At 37.1% G+C, this 25,499-nt stretch overlaps 6 non-coding genes and 1 pseudogene across 6 annotated transcripts; all 7 read right to left on the reverse strand.

Moving 5' to 3' along the window:
• Positions 1-12,606: 12,606 nt before the first annotated feature.
• LOC135038089 (U1 spliceosomal RNA) lies at positions 12,607-12,734 on the reverse strand (annotated as a pseudogene).
• Positions 12,735-13,405: 671 nt separating this feature from the next.
• On the reverse strand, positions 13,406-13,567 carry LOC135038087 (U1 spliceosomal RNA). Its single transcript, XR_010232509.1, has one exon. It is a non-coding gene; the product is annotated as a U1 spliceosomal RNA (small nuclear RNA).
• Positions 13,568-13,719: 152 nt separating this feature from the next.
• On the reverse strand, positions 13,720-13,883 carry LOC135038078 (U1 spliceosomal RNA). Its single transcript, XR_010232501.1, has one exon. It is a non-coding gene; the product is annotated as a U1 spliceosomal RNA (small nuclear RNA).
• A 646-nt stretch (positions 13,884-14,529) lies between these two features.
• Positions 14,530-14,692, reverse strand: LOC135038082 (U1 spliceosomal RNA). The gene has a single exon (XR_010232505.1). It is a non-coding gene; the product is annotated as a U1 spliceosomal RNA (small nuclear RNA).
• Positions 14,693-14,844: 152 nt separating this feature from the next.
• LOC135038080 (U1 spliceosomal RNA) lies at positions 14,845-15,008 on the reverse strand. The gene has a single exon (XR_010232503.1). It is a non-coding gene; the product is annotated as a U1 spliceosomal RNA (small nuclear RNA).
• A 671-nt stretch (positions 15,009-15,679) lies between these two features.
• On the reverse strand, positions 15,680-15,842 carry LOC135038084 (U1 spliceosomal RNA). The gene has a single exon (XR_010232507.1). It is a non-coding gene; the product is annotated as a U1 spliceosomal RNA (small nuclear RNA).
• A 152-nt stretch (positions 15,843-15,994) lies between these two features.
• Positions 15,995-16,158, reverse strand: LOC135038076 (U1 spliceosomal RNA). Its single transcript, XR_010232499.1, has one exon. It is a non-coding gene; the product is annotated as a U1 spliceosomal RNA (small nuclear RNA).
• Positions 16,159-25,499: the final 9,341 nt, after the last annotated feature.

Genomic DNA, 25,499 nt, shown 5'->3' on the forward strand with positions numbered 1-25,499 from the left:
TAAAGTAATCCAAAACTGGGATTGATATTTTGGCTCTTTTATTTTTACTTAAAGTACAATAACTTTTACCATTTTAATTTTCTTTTAATAGTATATTGACAGTATTGTTTTCTTTCAAAAATCCACTTAATTTTCTTTACCCTATTATTAAAATGGTAATTGACAAAAACAAACTACATTGTCACCAGAAGAGCAATACAAAATGTACAAGTGATATATTAAAATCATCTTTCCAGCTTGAATTTCAATGATGCATTGGGGCAACGATTTTGTGAGAAACATCTTCACCCTTAAATAAAGATTTTCTTAATTCCTTACCTGTGTGATAATTAGATATCACCTTGTTTTCGCATTAAACAGACTTCCACATGAGAAAGCAGCAAGGATGCAGTGGCGTTAATGTTTCCTGGTGTCAACTTGTATTATTTCAGTAGACATTGAAATGAGGATGCATCTTGCTGCCTTTCCAATGAAGCAAGTTTAATTTAGTAATAGGTGAAAAACCATCCCTACAAAGGTGTTAATCAGAGACTTGGCTTTGTGGACACTTTTCAGAGAACAAATTTGTTAGCATAAAAATAAAGCCAGAAAATGAAGAGCTGTTTAATCACTCAATTGGATTTTTTTTGCCAGCATATTTTTTTTCTCTGCAACCCACTGCTAAATTGTGCTTCCTAGCTGTTTTTTATAAAATCACTGAATCAAATCTAACTCTGGTTACATCAGAGAAGGCCAGGTACCCTACACAATAAGAGGGGGTTTGAAATTTTGACTTGTCTACTTAAATATCACCAAAATCTGATCACAAGGTCAATTACGTCCCTGGGTGGGATTGAACCACCAACCTTTTGGTTAATAGTCGAACACACTAACCGATCGCGCCACAGAGACACTTTGCAAAAAGTACATACTGACAAAGGCTAATAAGCATACATCTAGAACGTTTCCTAGAAAAACATTAAAAAATAAATAATCTGGAGAGTTTTTGTAAGATGTTTCTTCCATCAACCAACGAATAAACACATTGGTACTTTCCCATGATGAGTGAGTGCTTCTGGATCTCTTGCACTTACATGTGCAGCAGAGTACTGCAATGGAAGCATGCTGGACCCATAACCCAGAGGTAGGCAGATTGAAACTATCCTTTGCTATATGCATTTTTTTTGTTAATTTAAGTAATCAAAACTGGGATTGATATTTTTGCTCTTTTATTTTTACTTAAAGTACAATAACTTTTACCATTTTAATTTGTTTTAATAGTTTATTGACAGTATAGTTTTCTTTCAAAAATCCACTTAATTTTCTTTACCCTATTATTAAAATGGTAATTGACAAAAAAAACTACATTGTCACCAGAAGAGCAATACAAAATGTACAAGTGATATATTAAAATCATCTTTCCAGCTTGAATTTCAATGATGCATTGGGGCAACAATTTTGTGAGAAACATCTTCACCCTTAAATAAAGATTTTCGTAATTCCTTACCTGTGTGCTAATTAGATATCACCTTGTTTTCACATTAAACAGACTTCCACATGAGAAAGCAGCAAGGATGCAGTGGCGTTAATGTTTCCTGGTTTCAACCTGTATTATTTCAGTAGACATTGAAATGAGGATGCATCTTGCTGCCTTTCCAATGAAGCAAGTTTAATTTAGTAATAGGTGAAAAACCATCCCTACAAAGGTGTTAATCAGAGACTTGGCTTTGTGGACACTTTTCAGAGAACAAATTTGTTAGCATAAAAATAAAGCCAGAAAATGAAGAGCTGTTTAATCACGCAATTTGATTTTTTTGCCAGCATATTTTTTTCTCTGCAACCCACTGCTAAATTGTGCTTCCTAGATGTTTTTATAAAATCATTGAATCAAATCTAACTCTGATTACATCAGAGAAGGCCAGGTACCCTACACAATAACAGGGGGTATGAAATTTGACATGTCTACTTAAAGATCACCAAAATCTGATAACAAGGTCAATTACGTCCCTGGGTGGGATTGAACCACCAACCTTTTGGTTAATAGCCGTACACACTAACTGATTGCGCCACAGAGACACTTTGCAAAAGTATATACTGACAAATGCTAATAAGCATTCATCTAAAACGTTTCCTAGAAAAACTTAAAAAAAGTCAATAATCTGGAGAGTTTTTGTAAGATGTTTCTTCTATCAACCAACGAAGAAACACATTGGTACTTTCCCATGATGAGTGAGTGCTTCAGGATCTCTTGCACTTACATGTGCAGCAGAGTACAGCAATGGAAGCATGCTGGGCCCATAACCCAGAGGTAGGCAGATTGAAACTATCCTCTGCTATATGCATTTTTTGTTGTTAATTAAAGTAATCCAAAACTGGGATTGATATTTTGGCTCTTTTATTTTTACTTAAAGTACAATAACTTTTACCATTTTAATTTGTTTTAATAGTATATTGACAGTATTGTTTTCTTTCAAAAATCCACTTCATTTTCTTTACCCTATTATTAAAATGGTAATTGACAAAAATAAACTACATTGTCACCAGAAGAGCAATACAAAATGTACAAGTGATATATTAAAATCATCTTTCCAGCTTGAATTTCAATGATGCATTGGGGCAACGATTTTGTGAGAAACATCTTCACCCTTAAATAAAGATTTTCTTAATTCCTTACCTGTGTGCTAATTAGATATCACCTTGTTTTCACATTAAACAGACTTCCACATGAGAAAGTAGCAAGGATGCAGTGGCGTTAATGTTTCCTGGTGTCAACCTGTATTATTTCAGTAGACATTGAAATGAGGATGCATCTTGCTGCCTTTCCAATGAAGCAAGTTTAATTTAGTAATAGGTGAAAAACCATCCCTACAAAGGTGTTAATCAGAGACTTTGCTTTGTGGACACTTTTCAGAGAACAAATTTGTTAGCATAAAAATAAAGCCAGAAAATGAAGAGCTGTTTAATCACTCAATTGGATTTTTCTGCCAGCATATTTCTTTTTCTCTGCAACCCACTGCTAAATTGTGCTTCCTAGCTGTTTTTATAAAATCACTGAATCAAATCTAACTCTGATTACATCAGAGAAGGCCAGGTACCCTACACAATAAGAGGGGGTTTGAAATTTTGACTTGTCTACTTAAATATCACCAAAATCTGATCACAAGGTCAATTACGTCCCTGGGTGGGATTGAACCACCAACCTTTTGGTTAATAGTCGAACACACTAACCGATCGCGCCACAGAGACACTTTGCAAAAAGTACATACTGACAAAGGCTAATAAGCATACATCTAGAACGTTTCCTAGAAAAACATTAAAAAATAAATAATCTGGAGAGTTTTTGTAAGATGTTTCTTCCATCAACCAACGAATAAACACATTGGTACTTTCCCATGATGAGTGAGTGCTTCAGGATCTCTTGCACTTACATGTGCAGCAGAGTACTGCAATGGAAGCATGCTGGACCCATAACCCAGAGGTAGGCAGATTGAAACTATCCTTTGCTATATGCATTTTTTTTTGTTAATTTAAGTAATCAAAACTGGGATTGATATTTTTGCTCTTTTATTTTTACTTAAAGTACAATAACTTTTACCATTTTAATTTGTTTTAATAGTATATTGACAGTATAGTTTTCTTTCAAAAATCCACTTAATTTTCTTTACCCTATTATTAAAATGGTAATTGACAAAAAAAACTACATTGTCACCAGAAGAGCAATACAAAATGTACAAGTGATATATTAAAATCATCTTTCCAGCTTGAATTTCAATGATGCATTGGGGCAACAATTTTGTGAGAAACATCTTCACCCTTAAATAAAGATTTTTTGTAATTCCTTACCTGTGTGCTAATTAGATATCACCTTGTTTTCACATTAAACAGACTTCCACATGAGAAAGCAGCAAGGATGCAGTGGCGTTAATGTTTCCTGGTTTCAACCTGTATTATTTCAGTAGACATTGAAATGAGGATGCATCTTGCTGCCTTTCCAATGAAGCAAGTTTAATTTAGTAATAGGTGAAAAACCATCCCTACAAAGGTGTTAATCAGAGACTTGGCTTTGTGGACACTTTTCAGAGAACAAATTTGTTAGCATAAAAATAAAGCCAGAAAATGAAGAGCTGTTTAATCACGCAATTTGATTTTTTTGCCAGCATATTTCTTTTTCTCTGCAACCCACTGCTAAATTGTGCTTCCTAGATGTTTTTATAAAATCATTGAATCAAATCTAACTCTGATTACATCAGAGAAGGCCAGGTACCCTACACAATAACAGGGGGTTTGAAATTTTGACTTGTCTACTTAAAGATCACCAAAATCTGATAACAAGGTCAATTACGTACCTGGGTGGGATTGAACCACCAACCTTTTGGTTAATAGCCGTACACACTAACTAATTGCGCCACAGAGACACATTGCAAAAGTATATACTGACAAGGGCTAATAAGCATTCATCTAAAACGTTTCCTAGAAAAACTTTAAAAAGTCAATAATCTGGAGAGTTTTTGTAAGATGTTTCTTCCATCAACCAACGAAGAAACACATTGGTACTTTCCCATGATGAGTGAGTGCTTCAGGATCTCTTGCACTTACATGTGCAGCAGAGTACAGCAATGGAAGCATGCTGGGCCCATAACCCAGAGATAGGCAGATTGAAACTATCCTTTGCTATATGCTTTTTTTTTGTTAATTAAAGTAATCCAAAACTGGGATTGATATTTTGTCTCTTTTATTTTTACTTAAAGTACAATAACTTTTACCATTTTAATTTGTTTTAATAGTATATTGACAGTATTGTTTTCTTTCAAAAATCCACTTAATTTTCTTTACCCTATTATTAAAATGGTAATTGACAAAAACAAACTACATTGTCACCAGAAGAGCAATACAAAATGTACAAGTGATATATTAAAATCATCTTTCCAGCTTGAATTTCAATGATGCATTGGGGCAACGATTTTGTGAGAAACATCTTCACCCTTAAATAAAGATTTTCTTAATTCCTTACCTGTGTGCTAATTAGATATCACCTTGTTTTCACATTAAACAGACTTCCACATGAGAAAGCAGCAAGGATGCAGTGGCGTTAATGTTTCCTGGTGTCAACCTGTATTATTTCAGTAGACATTGAAATGAGGATGCATCTTGCTGCCTTTCCAATGAAGCAAGTTTAATTTAGTAATAGGTGAAAAACCATCCTTACAAAGGTGTTAATCAGAGACTTGGCTTTGTGGACACTTTTCAGAGAACAAATTTGTTAGCATAAAAATAAAGCCAGAAAATGAAGAGCTGTTTAATCACTCAATTGGATTTTTCTGCCAGCATATTTTTTTTCTCTGTAACCCACTGCTAAATTGTGCTTCCTAGCTGTTTTTTATAAAATCACTGAATCAAATCTAACTCTGATTACATCAGAGAAGGCCAGGTAGCCTACACAATAAGAGGGGGTTTGAAATTTTGACTTGTCTACTTAAATATCACCAAAATCTGATCACAAGGTCAATTACGTCCCTGGGTGGGATTGAACCACCAACCTTTTGGTTAATAGTCGAACACACTAACCGATCGCGCCACAGAGACACTTTGCAAAAAGTACATACTGACAAAGGCTAATAAGCATACATCTAGAACGTTTCCTAGAAAAACATTAAAAAATAAATAATCTGGAGAGTTTTTGTAAGATGTTTCTTCCATCAACCAACGAATAAACACATTGGTACTTTCCCATGATGAGTGAGTGCTTCAGGATCTCTTGCACTTACATGTGCAGCAGAGTACTGCAATGGAAGCATGCTGGACCCATAACCCAGAGGTAGGCAGATTGAAACTATCCTTTGCTATATGCATTTTTTTTTGTTAATTTAAGTAATCAAAACTGGGATTGATATTTTTGCTCTTTTATTTTTACTTAAAGTACAATAACTTTTACCATTTTAATTTGTTTTAATAGTATATTGACAGTATAGTTTTCTTTCAAAAATCCACTTAATTTTCTTTACCCTATTATTAAAATGGTAATTGACAAAAAAAACTACATTGTCACCAGAAGAGCAATACAAAATGTACAAGTGATATATTAAAATCATCTTTCCAGCTTGAATTTCAATGATGCATTGGGGCAACAATTTTGTGAGAAACATCTTCACCCTTAAATAAAGATTTTCGTAATTCCTTACCTGTGTGCTAATTAGATATCACCTTGTTTTCACATTAAACAGACTTCCACATGAGAAAGCAGCAAGGATGCAGTGGCGTTAATGTTTCCTGGTTTCAACCTGTATTATTTCAGTAGACATTGAAATGAGGATGCATCTTGCTGCCTTTCCAATGAAGCAAGTTTAATTTAGTAATAGGTGAAAAACCATCCCTACAAAGGTGTTAATCAGAGACTTGGCTTTGTGGACACTTTTCAGAGAACAAATTTGTTAGCATAAAAATAAAGCCAGAAAATGAAGAGCTGTTTAATCACGCAATTTGATTTTTTTGCCAGCATATTTCTTTTTCTCTGCAACCCACTGCTAAATTGTGCTTCCTAGATGTTTTTATAAAATCATTGAATCAAATCTAACTCTGATTACATCAGAGAAGGCCAGGTACCCTACACAATAACAGGGGGTATGAAATTTGACTTGTCTACTTAAAGATCACCAAAATCTGATAACAAGGTCAATTACGTCCCTGGGTGGGATTGAACCACCAACCTTTTGGTTAATAGCCGTACACACTAACTGATTGCGCCACAGAGACACTTTGCAAAAGTACATACTGACAAATGCTAATAAGCATTCATCTAAAACGTTTCCTAGAAAAACTTAAAAAAGTCAATAATCTGGAGAGTTTTTGTAAGATGTTTCTTCTATCAACCAACGAAGAAACACATTGGTACTTTCCCATGATGAGTGAGTGCTTCAGGATCTCTTGCACTTACATGTGCCGCAGAGTACAGCAATGGAAGCATGCTGGGCCCATAACCCAGAGGTAGGCAGATTGAAACTATCCTCTGCTATATGCATTTTTTTTTGTTAATTAAAGTAATCCAAAACTGGGATTGATATTTTGGCTCTTTTATTTTTACTTAAAGTACAATAACTTTTACCATTTTAATTTGTTTTAATAGTATATTGACAGTATTGTTTTCTTTCAAAAATCCACTTCATTTTCTTTACCCTATTATTAAAATGGTAATTGACAAAAACAAACTACATTGTCACCAGAAGAGCAATACAAAATGTACAAGTGATATATTAAAATCATCTTTCCAGCTTGAATTTCAATGATGCATTGGGGCAACGATTTTGTGAGAAACATCTTCACCCTTAAATAAAGATTTTCTTAATTCCTTACCTGTGTGCTAATTAGATATCACCTTGTTTTCACATTAAACAGACTTCCACATGAGAAAGCAGCAAGGATGCAGTGGCGTTAATGTTTCCTGGTGTAAACCTATATTATTTCAGTAGACATTGAAATGAGGATGCATCTTGCTGCCTTTCCAATGAAGCAAGTTTAATTTAGTAATAGGTGAAAAACCATCCCTACAAAGGTGTTAATCAGAGACTTTGCTTTGTGGACACTTTTCAGAGAACAAATTTGTTAGCATAAAAATAAAGCCAGAAAATGAAGAGCTGTTTAATCACTCAATTGGATTTTTCTGCCAGCATATTTCTTTTTCTCTGCAACCCACTGCTAAATTGTGCTTCCTAGCTGTTTTTATAAAATCACTGAATCAAATCTAACTCTGATTACATCAGAGAAGGCCAGGTACCCTACACCATAACAGGGGGTTTGAAATTTTGACTTGTCTACTTAAAGATCACCAAAATCTGATAACAAGGTCAATTACGTACCTGGGTGGGATTGAACCACTAACCTTTTGGTTAATAGCCGTACACACTAACTAATTGCGCCACAGAGACACATTGCAAAAGTATATACTGACAAGGGCTAATAAGCATTCATCTAAAACGTTTCCTAGAAAAACTTTAAAAAGTCAATAATCTGGAGAGTTTTTGTAAGATGTTTCTTCCATCAACCAACGAAGAAACACATTGGTACTTTCCCATGATGAGTGAGTGCTTCAGGATCTCTTGCACTTACATGTGCAGCAGAGTACAGCAATGGAAGCATGCTGGGCTCATAACCCAGAGGTAGGCAGATTGAAACTATCCTCTGCTGTATGCTTTTTTTTTTAATTAAAGTAATCCAAAACTGGGATTGATATTTTGGCTCTTTTATTTTTACTTAAAGTACAATAACTTTTACCATTTTAATTTGTTTTAATAGTATATTGACAGTATTGTTTTCTTTCAAAAATCCACTTAATTTTCTTTACCCTATTATTAAAATGGTAATTGACAAAAACAAACTACATTGTCACCAGAAGAGCAATACAAAATGTACAAGTGATATATTAAAATCATCTTTCCAGCTTGAATTTCAATGATGCATTGGGGCAACGATTTTGTGAGAAACATCTTCACCCTTAAATAAAGATTTTCTTAATTCCTTACCTGTGTGCTAATTGGATATCACCTTGTTTTCGCATTAAACAGACTTCCACATGAGAAAGCAGCAAGGATGCAGTGGCGTTAATGTTTCCTGGTGTCAACTTGTATTATTTCAGTAGACATTGAAATGAGGATGCATCTTGCTGCCTTTCCAATGAAGCAAGTTTAATTTAGTAATAGGTGAAAAACCATCCCTACAAAGGTGTTAATCAGAGACTTGGCTTTGTGGACACTTTTCAGAGAACAAATTTGTTAGCTTAAAAATAAAGCCAGAAAATGAAGAGCTGTTTAATCACTCAATTGGATTTTTTTTTGCCAGCATATTTTTTTTCTCTGCAATTCACTGCTAAATTGTGCTTCCTAGCTGTTTTTTTTATAAAATCACTGAATCAAATCTAACTCTGATTATATCAGAGAAGGCCAGGTACCCTACACAATAAGAGGGGGTTTGAAATTTTGACTTGTCTACTTAAATATCACCAAAATCTGATCACAAGGTCAATTACGTTCCTGGGTGGGATTGAACCACCAACCTTTTGGTTAATAGCCTTACACACTAACCAATTGCACCACAGAGACACTTTGCAAAAAGTACATACTGACAAAGGCTAATAAGCATTCATCAAGAACGTTTCCTAGAAAAACTTTAAAAAGTCAATAATCTGGAGAGTTTTTGTAAGATGTTTCTTCCATCAACCAATGAAGAAACACATTGGTACTTTCCCATGATGAGTGAGTGCTTCAGGATCTCTTGCACTTACATGTGCAGCAGAGTACTGCAATGGAAGCATGCTGGGCCCATAACCCAGAGATAGGCAGATTGAAACTATCCTTTGCTATATGCATTTTTTTTTTGTTAATTAAAGTAATCCAAAACTGGGATTGATATTTTGGCTCTTTTATTTTTACTTAAAGTACAATAACTTTTACCATTTTAATTTGTTTTGATAGTATATTGACAGTATTGTTTTCTTTTAAAAATCCACTTAATTTTCTTTACCCTATTATTAAAATGGTAATTGACAAAAACAAACTACATTGTCACCAGAAGAGCAATACAAAATGTACAAGTGATATATTAAAATCATCTTTCCAGCTTGAATTTCAATGATGCATTGGGGCAACGATTTTGTGAGAAACATCTTCACCCTTAAATAAAGATTTTCTTAATTCCTTACCTGTGTGATAATTAGATATCACCTTGTTTTCACATTAAACAGACTTCCACATGAGAAAGCAGCAAGGATGCAGTGGCGTTAATGTTTCCTGGTGTCAACCTGTATTATTTCAGTAGACATTGAAATGAGGATGCATCTTGTTGCCTTTCCAATGAAGCAAGTTTAATTTAGTAATAGGTGAAAAACCATCCCTACAAAGGTGTTAATCAGAGACTTGGCTTTGTGGACACATTTCAGAGAACAAATTTGTTAGCATAAAAATAAAGCCAGAAAATGAAGAGCTGTTTAATCACTCAATTGTATTTTTTTGCCAGCATATTTTTTTATCTGCAACCCACTGCTAAATTGTGCTTCCTAGCTGTTTTTTTTATAAAATCACTGAATCAAATCTAACTCTGATTACATCAGAGAAGGCCAGGTACCCTACACAATAAGAGGGGGTATGAAATTTTGACTTGTCTACTTAAATATCACCAAAATCTGATCACAAGGTCAATTACATTCCTGGGTGGGATTGAACCACCAACCTTTTGGTTAATAGTCTTACACACTAACCAATTGCACCACAGAGACACTTTGCAAAAGTACATACTGACAAAGGCTAATAAGCATTCATCTAGAACGTTTCCTAGAAAAACTTTAAAAAGTCAATAATCTGGAGAGTTTTTGTAAGATGTTTCTTCCATCAACCAACGAAGAAACACATTGGTACTTTCCCATTATGAGTGAGTGCTTCAGGATCTCTTGCACTTACATGTGCAGCAGAGTACTGCAATGGAAGCATGCTGGGCCCATAACCCAGAGGTAGGCAGATTGAAACTATCCTTTGCTATATGCATTTTTTTTTGTTAATTAAAGTAATCCAAAACTGGGATTGATATTTTTGCTCTTTTATTTTTACTTAAAGTACAATAACTTTTACCATTTTAATTTGTTTTAATAGTATATTGACAGTATTGTTTTCTTTCAAAAATCCACTTAATTTTCTTTACCCTATTATTAAAATGGTAATTGACAAAAACAAATTACATTGTCACCAGAAGAGCAATACAAAATGTACAAGTGATATATTAAAATCATCTTTCCAGCTTGAATTTCAATGATGCATTGGGGCAACGATTTTGTGAGAAACATCTTCACCCTTAAAGATTTTCTTAATTCCTTACCTGTGTGCTAATTAGATATCACCTTGTTTTCACATTAAACAGACTTCCACATGAGAAAGCAGCAAGGATGCAGTGGTGTTAATGTTTCCTGGTGTCAACCTGTATTATTTCAGTAGACATTGAAATGAGGATGCATCTTGCTGCCTTTCCAATGAAGCAAGTTTAATTTAGTAATAGGTGAAAAACCATCCCTACAAAGGTGTTAATCAGAGACTTGGCTTTGTGGACACTTTTCAGAGAACAAATTTGTTAGCATAAAAATAAAGCCAGAAAATGAAGAGCTGTTTAATCACTCAATTGGATTTTTTTGCAAGCATATTTCTTTTTCTCTGCAACCCACTGCTAAATTGTGCTTCCTAGCTGTTTTAATAAAATCACTGAATCAAATCTAACTCTGATTACATCAGAGAAGGCCAGGTAGCCTACACCATAACAGGGGGTTTGAAATTTTGACTTGTCTACTTAAAGATCACCAAAATCTGATCACAAGGTCAATTACGTCCCTGGGTGTGATTGAACCACCAACCTTTTGGTTAGTAGCCGTACACACTAACTAATTGCGCCACAGAGACACTTTGCAGAAGTAAATACTGACAAAGGCTAATAAGCATTCATCTAGAACGTTTCCTAGAAAAACTTTAAAAAGTCAATAATCTGGAGAGTTTTTGTAAGATGTTTCTTCCATCAACCAACGAAGAAACACATTGGTACTTTCCCATGATGAGCGAGTGCTTCAGGATCTCTTGCACTTACATGTGCAGCAGAGTACAGCAATGGAAGCATGCTGGGCCCATAACCCAGAGGTAGGCAGATTGAAACTATCCTTTGCTATATGCTTTTTTTTTGTTAATTAAAGTAATCCAAAACTGGGATTGATATTTTGGCTCTTTTATTTTTACTTAAAGTACAATAACTTTTACCATTTTAATTTGTTTTAATAGTATATTGACAGTATTGTTTTCTTTCAAAAATCCACTTAATTTTCTTTACCCTATTATTAAAATGGTAATTGACAAAAACAAACTACATTGTCACCAGAAGAGCAATACAAAATGTACAAGTGATATATTAAAATCATCTTTCCAGCTTGAATTTCAATGATGCATTGGGGCAACGATTTTGTGAGAAACATCTTCACCCTTAAATAAAGATTTTCTTAATTCCTTACCTGTGTGATAATTAGATATCACCTTGTTTTCGCATTAAACAGACTTCCACATGAGAAAGCAGCAAGGATGCAGTGGCGTTAATGTTTCCTGGTGTCAACTTGTATTATTTCAGTAGACATTGAAATGAGGATGCATCTTGCTGCCTTTCCAATGAAGCAAGTTTAATTTAGTAATAGGTGAAAAACCATCCTTACAAAGGTGTTAATCAGAGACTTTGCTTTGTGGACACTTTTCAGAGAACAAATTTGTTAGCATAAAAATAAGCCAGAAAATGAAGAGCTGTTAAATCACTCAATTGGATTTTTCTGCCAGCATATTTTTTTTCTCTGCAAACCACTGCTAAATTGTGCTTCCTAGCTGTTTTTATAAAATCAATGAATCAAATCTAACTCTGATTACATCAGAGAAGGCCAGGTACCCTACACCATAAGAGGGGGTTTGAAATTTTGACTTGTCTACTTAAAGATCACCAAAATCTGATAACAAGATCAATTACATCCCTGGGTGGGATTGAACCACCAACCTTTTAGTTAATAGCCGTACACACTAACTGATTGCGCCACAGAGACACTTTGCGAAAGTCTGTTTAATGTCTGTTTAATGTGAAAATGCAGTCGAGTTTCCCACATTTGGGGAAATCATAGGGGTCAGCATACCCAGAATGCAATGAATGAACCTCACCCTGGGAGAACAATCTTCATGACCATGGTATCTCCTATGCAAAATAAGTATGATTTGGGATAGGGCAGGGGAGGGCCGCTGCTCAGGCACATCTCTGTCAAGTAAAGGAGATTCAACTGAGGCAGCACAAGGGAACTCTCATCTGGGGACAACAACTGCAGGGAGAACACATATTTTCAGATGAACATGGGAGGGCAGAAGGCTGCCTAATACTGAAGCACCCCCAAACAACAAACCAAATGCAACAACTAGTGCAAGCATTCCTGGGGGAAGGCCTGCAGCAGATGGATTTGCATATGGTAATGCCATCCAAGCAGTGGGTCAAAGTTGGCTTCAACCCTCGTCTGCATATGAAAAGAAAAAAGGGATGTGCAGGGCATGGCGGCCTTTTGCGGCGCTTGCATGACCCTTAGTTCGCATTAAACACCCCCACCCTCCTTCGGTGTGGGGCTCATGTTGGCTATGCCCCAGCACCTGAAGCATTCAAGCTGATTTCTTGCAGCAGCTGGGCACTGTAACAGCTCCAGAGCTGCTCTGTGAGGCAAGTAAAAGGGTGTGGGCCCTGCAGCACTACCTGTAGTTTGCATTGTGTGTTGGAAGGCACAAAGTAAGCAGACGGGAGAAGTCAGGATAGTGCGCAAGGGCATAGAAGGGAGCGGCTCAAGAAAAGAGAAGTGGAAACAGACAGCAAACTAGGCTGGAGAGAGACCTGAGACAAAGAGATCTGAATTATACGAGAGACGACCAGGGGAAACACAAATTATGCAGAAAGTTTCCCACATTTGGGGAAATCACAGGGGCAGCACACCCAGAGTGCAATGGGTGAGCCTTGCCTTGGGAGAAGCACCTACATGATCATAGTATCTCACCTGGCAGGTAAGTAGGAGTTGGGCTAGAGCTGGGGAGGGTCGCTGCTCGGGTACCCCCCTGTCAAGTGAAGGAGATCCAACTGAGGCAGCACAAGGGAACTCTCGAAAGAGGAACAAGGCTAGAGGAAGATCTGAGACAAAGAAATCTGATTTTTACCAGAGTTGACCAGAAGAAAGCACAAACACAGTCCCCCACTACCACAAATAATGCAGTCGAGTTTCCCACATTTGGGGAAATCATAGGGGTCAGCATACCCAGAATGCAATGAATGAACCTCACCCTGGGAGAACAATCTTCATGACCATGGTATCTCCTATGCAAAATAAGTATGATTTGGGATAGGGCTGGGGAGGGCCGCTGCTCAGGCACATCTCTGTCAAGTAAAGGAGATTCAACTGAGGCAGCACAAGGGAACTCTCATCTGGGGACAACAACTGCAGGGAGAACACATATTTTCAGATGAACATGGGAGGGCAGAAGGCTGCCTAATACTGAAGCACCCCCAAACAACAAACCAAATGCAACAACTAGTGCAAGCATTCCTGGGGGAAGGCCTGCAGCAGATGGATTTGCATATGGTGATGTCATCCAAGCAGTGGGTCAAAGTTGGCTTCAACCATCGTCTGCATATGAAAAGAAAAAAGGGATGTGCAGGGCATGGTGTCCTTTTGTGGCGCTTGGATGACCCCTCCTTCGGTGTGGGGCTCATGTTGGCTATGCCCCAGCCCCTGAAGCATTCAAGATGATTTCTTGCAGCAGCTGGGCACTGTAACAGCTCCAGAGCTGTTCTGTAAAGCATGTAAAAGGGTGTGGGCCCTGCAGCACTACCTGTAGTATGCATTGTGCGTTGGAAGGCACAAAGTAAGCAGACGGGAGAGGTCAGGATAGTGCGCAAGGGCATAGAAGGGAGCGGCTCAAGAAAAGAGAAGTGGAAACAGACAGCAAACTAGGCTGGAGAAAGACCTGAGACAAAGAGATCTGAATTATACGAGAGCCGACCAGAGGAAACACAAATTATGCAGTCAAGTTTCCCACATTTGGGGAAATCGCAGGAGCAGCACACCCAGAGTGCAATGGGTGAGCCTTGCCCTGGGAGAAGCACCTTCCTGATCATAGTATCTCACCTGGCAGGTAAGTAGGAGTTGGGCTAGAGCTGGGGAGGGTCGCTGCTCGGGCACCCCCCTGTCAAGTGAAGGAGATCCAACTGAGGCAGCACAAGGGAACTCTCGAAAGAAGAACAAGGCTAGAGGAATATCTGAGACAAAGAAATCTGACTTTTACCAGAGCTGAGCAGAGGAAAGCACAAACACAGTCCCCCACTACCACAAATAATGCAGTCGAGTTTCCCACATTTGGGGAAATCACAGGGGTCAGCATACCCAGAATGCAATGAATGAACCTCACCCTGGGAGAACAATCTTCATGACCATGGTATCTCTTATGCAAAATAAGTATGATTTGGGATAGGGCTGGGGAGGGCCGCTGCTCAGGCACATCTCTGTCAAGTAAAGGAGATTCAACTGAGGCAGCACAAGGGAACTCTCATCTGGGGACAACAACTGCAGGGAGAACACATATTTTCAGATGAACATGGGAGGGCAGAAGGCTGCCTAATACTGAAGCACCCCCAAACAACAAACCAAATGCAACAACTAGTGCAAGCATTCCTGGGGGAAGGCCTGCAGCAGATTGATTTGCATATGGTAATGCCATCCAAGCAGTGGGTCAAAGTTGGCTTCAACCCTCGTCTGCATATGAAAAGAGAAAAGGGGCGTGCAGGGCATGGCGGCCTTTTGCGGCGCTTGGGTGACCCTTAGTTCGCATTAAACACCCCCACCCTCCTTCGGTGTGGGGCTCATGTTGGCAATGCCCAAGCCCCTGAAGCATTCAAGCTGATTTCTTGCAGCAGCTGGGTACTGTAACAGCTCCAGAGCTGCTCTGTGAGGCAAGTAAAAGGGTGTGGGCCCTGCAGCACTACCTGTAGTTTGCATTGTGTGTTGGAAGGCACAAAGTAAGCAGACGGGAGAAGTCAGGATAGTGCGCAAGGGCATAGAAGGGAGCGGCTCAAGAAAAGAGAAGTGGAAACAGACAGCAAACTAGGCTGGAGAGAGACCTGAGACAAAGAGATCTGAATTATACGAGAGACGACCAGGGGAAACACAAATTATGCAGTCAAGTTTCCCACATTTGGGGAAATCACAGGGGCAGCACACCCAGAGTGCAATGGGTGACCCTTGCCCTGGGAGAAGCACCTACATGATCATAGTATCTCACCTGGCAGGTAAGTAGAAGTTGGGCTAGAGCTGGGGAGGGTCGCTACTCGGGTACCCCCCTGTCAACTTAAGGAGATCCAACTGAGGCAGCACAAGGGAACTCTCGAAAGAGGAACAAGGCTAGAGGAAGATCTGAGACAAAGAAATCTGACTTTTACCAGAGCTGACCAGAGGAAAGCACAAACACAGTCCCCCACTACCACAAATAATGCAGTCGAGTTTCCCACATTTGGGGAAATCATAGGGGTCAGCATACCCAGAATGCAATGAATGAACCTCACCCTGGGAGAACAATCTTCATGACCATGGTATCTCCTATGCAAAATAAGTATGATTTGGGATAGAGCTGGGGAGGGCCGCTGCTCAGGCACATCTCTGTCAAGTAAAGGAGATTCAACTGAGGCAGCACAAGGGAACTCTCATCTGGGGACAACAACTGCAGGGAGAACACATATTTTCAGATGAACATGGGAGGGCAGAAGGCTGCCTAATACTGAAGCACCCCCAAACAACAAACCAAATGCAACAACTAGTGCAAGCATTCCTGGGTGAAGGCCTGCAGCAGATAGATTTGCATATGGTGATGTCATCCAAGCAGTGGGTCAAAGTTGGCTTCAACCCTCGTCTGCATATGAAAAGAGAAAAGGGGCGTGCAGGGCATGGCAGGCCTTTTGCGGCGCTTGGATGACCCCTAGTTCGCATTAAACACCTCCACCCTCCTTCGGTGTGGGGCTCATGTTGGCTATGCCCCAGCCCCTTAAGCATTCAAGCTGATTTCTTGCAGCAGCTGGGCACTGTAACAGCTCCAGAGCTGCTCTGTAAGGCAAGTAAAAGGGTCTCTGTGGCGCAATCAGTTAGTATGTACGGCTATTAACCGAAAGGTTGGTGGTTCAATCCCACCCAGGGACGTAATTGACCTTGTGATCAGATTTTGGTGATATTTAAGTAGACAAGTCAAAATTTCAAACCCCCTCTTATTGTGTAGGGTACCTGGCCTTCTCTGATGTAATCAGAGTTAGATTTGATTCAGTGATTTTATAAAAAACAGCTAGGAAGCACAATTTAGCAGTGGGTTGCAGAGAAAAAAAATATGCTGGCAGAAAAATCCAATTGAGTGATTAAACAGCTCTTCATTTTCTGGCTTTATTTTTATGCTAACAAATTTGTTCTCTGAAAAGTGTCCACAAAGCCAAGTCTCTGATTAACACCTTTGTAAGGATGGTTTTTCACCTATTACTAAATTAAACTTGCTTCATTGGAAAGGCAGCAAGATGCATCCTCATTTCAATGTCTACTGAAATAATACAGGTTGACACCAGGAAACATTAACGCCACTGCATCCTTGCTGCTTTCTCATGTGGAAGTCTGTTTAATGTGAAAACAAGGTGATATCTAATTAGCACACAGGTAAGGAATTAAGAAAATCTTTATTTAAGGGTGAAGATGTTTCTCACAAAATTGTTGACCCAATGCATCATTGAAATTCAAGCTGGAAAGATGAATTTAATATATCACTTGTACATTTTGTATTGCTCTTCTGGTGACAATGTAGTTTGTTTTTGTCAATTACCATTTTAATAATAGGGTAAAGAAAATGAAGTGGATTTTTGAAAGAAAACAATACTGTCAATATACTATTAAAACAAATTAAAATGGTAAAAGTTATTGTACTTTAAGTAAAAATAAAAGAGACAAAATATCAATCCCAGTTTTGGATTACTTTAATTAACAAAAAAAAATGCATATAGCAGAGGATAGTTTCAATCTGCCTACCTCTGGGTTATGGGCCCAGCATGCTTCCATTGCAGTACTCTGCTGCACATGTAAGTGCATGAGATCCTGAAGCACTCACTCATCATGGGAAAGTACCAATGTGTTTCTTCGTTGGTTGATGGAAGAAACATCTTACAAAAACTCTCCAGATTATTGACTTTTTAAAGTTTTGCTAGGAAACGTTTTAGATGAATGCTTATTAGCCTTTGTCAGTATGGACTTTTGCAAAGTGTCTCTGTGGCGCAATCAGTTAGTATGTACGGCTATTAACCAAAAGCACTGTTTGCAAAGTGTCTCGGTGGCGCAATCGGTTAGTGTGTTCGGCTATTAACCAAAAGGTTGGTGGTTCAATCCCACCCAGGGACGTAATTGACCTTGTGATCAGATTTTGGTGATATTAAAGTAGACAAGTCAAAATTTCAAACCCCCTCTTATTGTGTAGGGTACCTGGCCTTCTCTGATGTAATCAGAGTTAGATTTGATTCAGTGATTTTATAAAAAACAGCTAGGAAGCACAATTTAGCAGTGGGTTGCAGAGAAAAAAAATATGCTGGCAGAAAAATCCAATTGAGTGATTAAACAGCTCTTCATTTTCTGGCTTTATTTTTATGCTAACAAATTTGTTCTCTGAAAAGTGTCCACAAAGCCAAGTCTCTGATTAACACCTTTGTAAGGATGGTTTTTCACCTATTACTAAATTAAACTTGCTTCATTGGAAAGGCAGCAAGATGCATCCTCATTTCAATGTCTACTGAAATAATACAAGTTGACACCAGGAAACATTAACGCCACTGCATCCTTGCTGCTTTCTCATGTGGAAGTCTGTTTAATGTGAAAACAAGGTGATATCTAATTAGCACACAGGTAAGGAATTAAGAAAATCTTTATTTAAGGGTGAAGATGTTTCTCACAAAATCGTTGCCCCAATGCATCATTGAAATTCAAGCTGGAAAGATGATTTTAATATATCACTTGTACATTTTGTATTGCTCTTCTGGTGACAATGTAGTTTGTTTTTGTCAATTACCATTTTAATAATAGGGTAAAGAAAATTAAGTGGATTTTTGAAAGAAAACAATACTGTCAATATACTATTAAAACAAATTAAAATGGTAAAAGTTATTGTACTTTAAGTAAAAATAAAAGAGCCAAAATATCAATCCCAGTTTTGGATTACTTTAATTAACAAAAAAAAAAAGCATACAGCAGAGGATAGTTTCAATCTGCCTACCTCTGGGTTATGGGTCCAGCATGCTTCCATTGCTGTACTCTGCTGCACATGTAAGTGCAAGAGATCCTGAAGCACTCACTCATCATGGGAAAGTACCAATGTGTTTCTTTGTTGGTTGATGGAAGAAACATCTTACAAAAACTCTCCAGATTATTGACTTTTTAAAGTTTTTCTAGGAAACGTTTTAGATGAATGCTTATTAGCCTTTGTCAGTATGAACTTTTGCAAAGTGTCTCTGTGGCGCAATCAGTTAGTATGTACTGCTATTAACCAAAAGGTTGGTGGTTCAATCCCACCCAGGGACCTAATTGACCTTGTTATAAGATTTTGGTGATCTTTAAGTAGACAAGTCAAATTTCATACCCCCTGTTATGGTGTAGGGTACCTGGCCTTCTCTGATGTGATCAGAGTTAGATTTGATTCAGTGATTTTATAAAAACATCTAGGAAGCACAATTTAGCAGTGGGTTGCAGAGAAAAAGAAATATGCTGGCAAAAAAATCAAATTGTGTGATTAAACAGCTCTTCATTTTCTGGCTTTATTTTTATGCTAACAAATTTGTTCTCTGAAAAGTGTCCACAAAGCCAAGTCTCTGATTAACACCTTTGTAGGGATGGTTTTTCACCTATTACTAAATTAAACTTGCTTCATTGGAAAGGCAGAGAGATGCATCCTCATTTCAATGTCTACTGAAATAATACAGGTTGACACCAGGAAACATTAACGCCACTGCATCCTTGCTGCTTTCTCATGTGGAAGTCTGTTTAATGTGAAAACAAGGTGATATCTAATTAGCACACAGGTAAGGAATTAAGAAAATCTTTATTTAAGGGTGAAGATGTTTCTCACAAAATTGTTGCCCCAATGCATCATTGAAATTCAAGCTGGAAAGATGATTTTAATATATCACTTGTACATTTTGTATTGCTCTTCTGGTGACAATGTAGTTTTTTTTGTCAATTACCATTTTAATAATAGGGTAAAGAAAATTAAGTGGATTTTTGAAAGAAAACTATACTGTCAATATACTATTAAAACAAATTAAAATGGTAAAAGTTATTGTACTTTAAGTAAAAATAAAAGAGCCAAAATATCAATCCCAGTTTTGGATTACTTTAATTAACAAACAAAAAAATGCATATAGCAGAGGATAGTTTCAATCTGCCTACCTCTGGGTTATGGGCCCAGCATTCTTCCATTGCTGTACTCTGCTGCACATGTAAGTGCAAGAGATCCTGAAGCACTCACTCATCATGGGAAAGTACCAATGTGTTTCTTCGTTGGTTGATGGAAGAAACATCTTACAAAAACTCTCCAGATTATTGACTTTTTTAAGTTTTTCTAGGAAACATTTTAGATGAATGCTTATTAGCATTTGTCAGTATGTACTTTCGCAAAGTGTCTCTGTGGCGCAATCAGTTAGTGTGTACGGCTATTAACCAAAAGGTTGGTGGTTCAATCCCACCCAGGGATGTAATTGACCTTGTTATCAGATTTTGGTGATCTTTAAGTAGACAAGTCAAATTTCAAACCCCCTGTTATGGTGTAGGGTACCTGGCCTTCTCTGATGTAATCAGAGTTAGATTTGATTCAGTGATTTTATAAAAACATCTAGGAAGCACAATTTAGCCGTGGGTTGCAGAGAAAAAGAAATATGCTGGCAAAAAAATCAAATTGCGTGATTAAACAGCTCTTCATTTTCTGGGTTTATTTTTATGCTAACAAATTTGTTCTCTGAAAAGTGTCCACAAAGCCAAGTCTCTGATTAACACCTTTGTAGGGATGGTTTTTCACCTATTACTAAATTAAACTTGCTTCATTGGAAAGGCAGCAAGATGCATCCTCATTTCAATGTCTACTGAAATAATACAAGTTGACACCAGGAAACATTAACGCCACTGCATACTTGCTGCTTTCTCATGTGGAAGTCTGTTTAATGTGAAAACAAGGTGATATCTAATTAGCACACAGATAAGGAATTAAGAAAATCTTTATTTAAGGGTGAAGATGTTTCTCACAAAATTATTGACCCAATGCATCATTGAAATTCAAGCTGGAAAGATGATTTTAATATATCACTTGTACATTTTGTATTGCTCTTCTGGTGACAATGTAGTTTGTTTTTGTCAATTACCATTTTAATAATAGGGTAAAGAAAATGAAGTGGATTTTTGAAAGAAAACAATACTGTCAATATACTATTAAAACAAATTAAAATGGTAAAAGTTATTGTACTTTAAGTAAAAATAAAAGAGCCAAAATATCAATCCCAGTTTTGGATTACTTTAATTAACAAAAAAAAAAAGCATACAGCAGAGAATAGTTTCAATCTGCCTACCTCTGGGTTATGGGTCGAGCATGCTTCCATTGCTGTACTCTGCTGCACATGTTAGTGCAAGAGATCCTGAAGCACTCACTCATCATGGGAAAGTACCAATGTGTTTCTTCGTTGGTTGATGGAAGAAACATCTTACAAAAACTCTCCAGATTATTGACTTTTTAAAGTTTTGCTAGGAAACGTTTTAGATGAATGCTTATTAGCCTTTGTCAGTATGGACTTTTGCAAAGTGTCTCTGTGGCGCAATCAGTTAGTATGTACGGCTATTATCCAAAAGGTTGGTGGTTCAATCCCACCCAGGGACCTAATTGACCTTGTTATCAGATTTTGCTGATCTTTAAGTAGACAAGTCAAAATTTCAAACCCCCTGTTATGGTGTAGGGTACTTGGCCTTCTCTGATGTAATCAGAGTTAGATTTGATTCAGTGATTTTATAAAAACAGCTAGGAAGCACAATTTAGCAGTGGGTTGCAGAGAAAAAAAATATGCTGGCAGAAAAATCCAATTGAGTGATTAAACAGCTCTTTATTTTCTGGCTTTATTTTTATGCTAACAAATTTGTTCTCTGAAAAGTGTCCACAAAGCCAAGTCTCTGATTAACACCTTTGTAAGGATGGTTTTTCACCTATTACTAAATTAAACTTGCTTCATTGGAAAGGCAGCAAGATGCATCCTCATTTCAATGTCTACTGAAATAATACAGGTTGACACCAGGAAACATTAACGCCACTGCATCCTTGCTGCTTTCTCATGTGGAAGTCTGTTTAATATGAAAACAAGGTGATATCTAATTAGCACACAGGTAAGGAATTAAGAAAATCTTTATTTAAGGGTGAAGATGTTTCTCACAAAATCGTTGCCCCAATGCATCATTGAAATTCAAGCTGAAAGGTGATTTTAATATATCACTTGTACATTTTGTATTGCTCTTCTGGTGACAATGTAGTTTGTTTTTGTCAATTACCATTTTAATAATAGGGTAAAGAAAATGAAGTGGATTTTTGAAAGAAAACAATACTGTCAATATACTATTAAAACAAATTAAAATGGTAAAAGTTATTGTACTTTAAGTAAAAATAAAAGAGACAAAATATCAATCCCAGTTTTGGATTACTTTAATTAACAAAAAAAAATGCATATAGCAGAGGATAGTTTCAATCTGCCTACCTCTGGGTTATAGGCCCAGCATGCTTCCATTGCAGTACTCTGCTGCACATGTAAGTGCAAGAGATCCTGAAGCACTCACTCATCATGGGAAAGTACCAATGTGTTTCTTCGTTGGTTGATGGAAGAAACATCTTACAAAAACTCTCCAGATTATTGACTTTTTAAAGTTTTTCTAGGAAACGTTTTAGATGAATGCTTATTAGCCTTTGCAGTATGAACTTTTGCAAAGTGTCTCTGTGGCGCAATCAGTTAGTATGTACGGCTATTAACCAAAAGGTTGGTGGTTCAATCCCACCCAGGGACCTAATTGACCTTGTTATCAGATTTTGCTGATCTTTAAGTAGACAAGTCAAAATTTCAAACCCCCTGTTATGGTGTAGGGTACTTGGCCTTCTCTGATGTAATCAGAGTTAGATTTGATTCAGTGATTTTATAAAAACAGCTAGGAAGCACAATTTAGCAGTGGGTTGCAGAGAAAAAAAATATGCTGGCAGAAAAATCCAATTGAGTGATTAAACAGCTCTTTATTTTCTGGCTTTATTTTTATGCTAACAAATTTGTTCTCTGAAAAGTGTCCACAAAGCCAAGTCTCTGATTAACACCTTTGTAAGGATGGTTTTTCACCTATTACTAAATTAAACTTGCTTCATTGGAAAGGCAGCAAGATGCATCCTCATTTCAATGTCTACTGAAATAATACAGGTTGACACCAGGAAACATTAACGCCACTGCATCCTTGCTGCTTTCTCATGTGGAAGTCTGTTTAATATGAAAACAAGGTGATATCTAATTAGCACACAGGTAAGGAATTAAGAAAATCTTTATTTAAGGGTGAAGATGTTTCTCACAAAATCGTTGCCCCAATGCATCATTGAAATTCAAGCTGAAAGGTGATTTTAATATATCACTTGTACATTTTGTATTGCTCTTCTGGTGACAATGTAGTTTGTTTTTGTCAATTACCATTTTAATAATAGGGTAAAGAAAATGAAGTGGATTTTTGAAAGAAAACAATACTGTCAATATACTATTAAAACAAATTAAAATGGTAAAAGTTATTGTACTTTAAGTAAAAATAAAAGAGACAAAATATCAATCCCAGTTTTGGATTACTTTAATTAACAAAAAAAAATGCATATAGCAGAGGATAGTTTCAATCTGCCTACCTCTGGGTTATAGGCCCAGCATGCTTCCATTGCAGTACTCTGCTGCACATGTAAGTGCAAGAGATCCTGAAGCACTCACTCATCATGGGAAAGTACCAATGTGTTTCTTCGTTGGTTGATGGAAGAAACATCTTACAAAAACTCTCCAGATTATTGACTTTTTAAAGTTTTTCTAGGAAACGTTTTAGATGAATGCTTATTAGCCTTTGCAGTATGAACTTTTGCAAAGTGTCTCTGTGGCGCAATCAGTTAGTATGTACGGCTATTAACCAAAAGGTTGGTGGTTCAATCCCACCCAGGGACCTAATTGACCTTGTTATCAGATTTTGGTGATCTTTAAGTAGACAAGTCAAATTTCATACCCCCTGTTATGGTGTAGGGTACCTGGCCTTCTCTGATGTAATCAGAGTTAGATTTGATTCAGTGATTTTATAAAAACATCTAGGAAGCACAATTTAGCAGTGGGTTGCAGAGAAAAAGAAATATGCTGGCAAAAAAATCAAATTGCGTGATTAAACAGCTCTTTATTTTCTGGCTTTATTTTTATGCTAACAAATTTGTTCTCTGAAAAGTGTCCACAAAGCCAAGTCTCTGATTAACACCTTTGTAGGGATGGTTTTTCACCTATTACTAAATTAAACTTGCTTCATTGGAAAGGCAGCAAGATGCATCCTCATTTCAATGTCTACTGAAATAATACAGGTTGACACCAGGAAACATTAACGCCACTGCATCCTTGCTGCTTTCTCATGTGGAAGTCTGTTTAATGTGAAAACAAGGTGATATCTAATTAGCACACAGGTAAGGAATTAAGAAAATCTTTATTTAAGGGTGAAGATGTTTCTCACAAAATTGTTGACCCAATGCATCATTGAAATTCAAGCTGGAAAGATGATTTTAATATATCACTTGTACATTTTGTATTGCTCTTCTGGTGACAATGTAGTTTTTTTGTCAATTACCATTTTAATAATAGGGTAAAGAAAATTAAGTGGATTTTTGAAAGAAAACTATACTGTCAATATACTATTAAAACAAATTAAAATGGTAAAAGTTATTGTACTTTAAGTAAAAATAAAAGAGCAAAAATATCAATCCCAGTTTTGATTACTTAAATTAACAAAAAAAAATGCATATAGCAAAGGATAGTTTCAATCTGCCTACCTCTGGGTTATGGGTCCAGCATGCTTCCATTGCAGTACTCTGCTGCACATGTAAGTGCAAGAGATCCTGAAGCACTCACTCATCATGGGAAAGTACCAATGTGTTTATTCATTGGTTGATGGAAGAAACATCTTACAAAAACTCTCCAGATTATTGATTATTTAATGTTTTTCTAGGAAACGTTCTAGATGTATGCTTATTAGCCTTTGTCAGTATGTACTGTTTGCAAAGTGTCTCGGTGGCGCAATCGGTTAGTGTGTTCGGCTATTAACCAAAAGGTTGGTGGTTCAATACCACCCAGGGACATAATTGACCTTGTGATCACATTTTGGTGATATTTAAGTAGACAAGTCAAAATTTCAAACCCCCTCTTATTGTGTAGGGTACCTGGCCTTCTCTGATGTAATCAGAGTTAGATTTGATTCAGTGATTTTATAAAAAACAGCTAGGAAGCACAATTTAGCAGTGGGTTGCAGAGAAAAAAAATATGCTGGCAGAAAAATCCAATTGAGTGATTAAACAGCTCTTCATTTTCTGGCTTTATTTTTATGCTAACAAATTTGTTCTCTGAAATGTGTCCACAAAGCCAAGTCTCTGATTAACACCTTTGTAAGGATGGTTTTTCACCTATTACTAAATTAAACTTGCTTCATTGGAAAGGCAGCAAGATGCATCCTCATTTCAATGTCTACTGAAATAATACAGGTTGACACCAGGAAACATTAACGCCACTGCATGCTTGCTGCTTTCTCATGTGGAAGTCTGTTTAATGTGAAAACAAGGTGATATCTAATTAGCACACAGGTAAGGAATTACGAAAATCTTTATTTAAGG

The sequence above is a fragment of the Pseudophryne corroboree genome, unplaced genomic scaffold, assembly GCF_028390025.1.
Source record: "Pseudophryne corroboree isolate aPseCor3 unplaced genomic scaffold, aPseCor3.hap2 scaffold_698, whole genome shotgun sequence".
NCBI lineage: Eukaryota > Metazoa > Chordata > Amphibia > Anura > Myobatrachidae > Pseudophryne > Pseudophryne corroboree.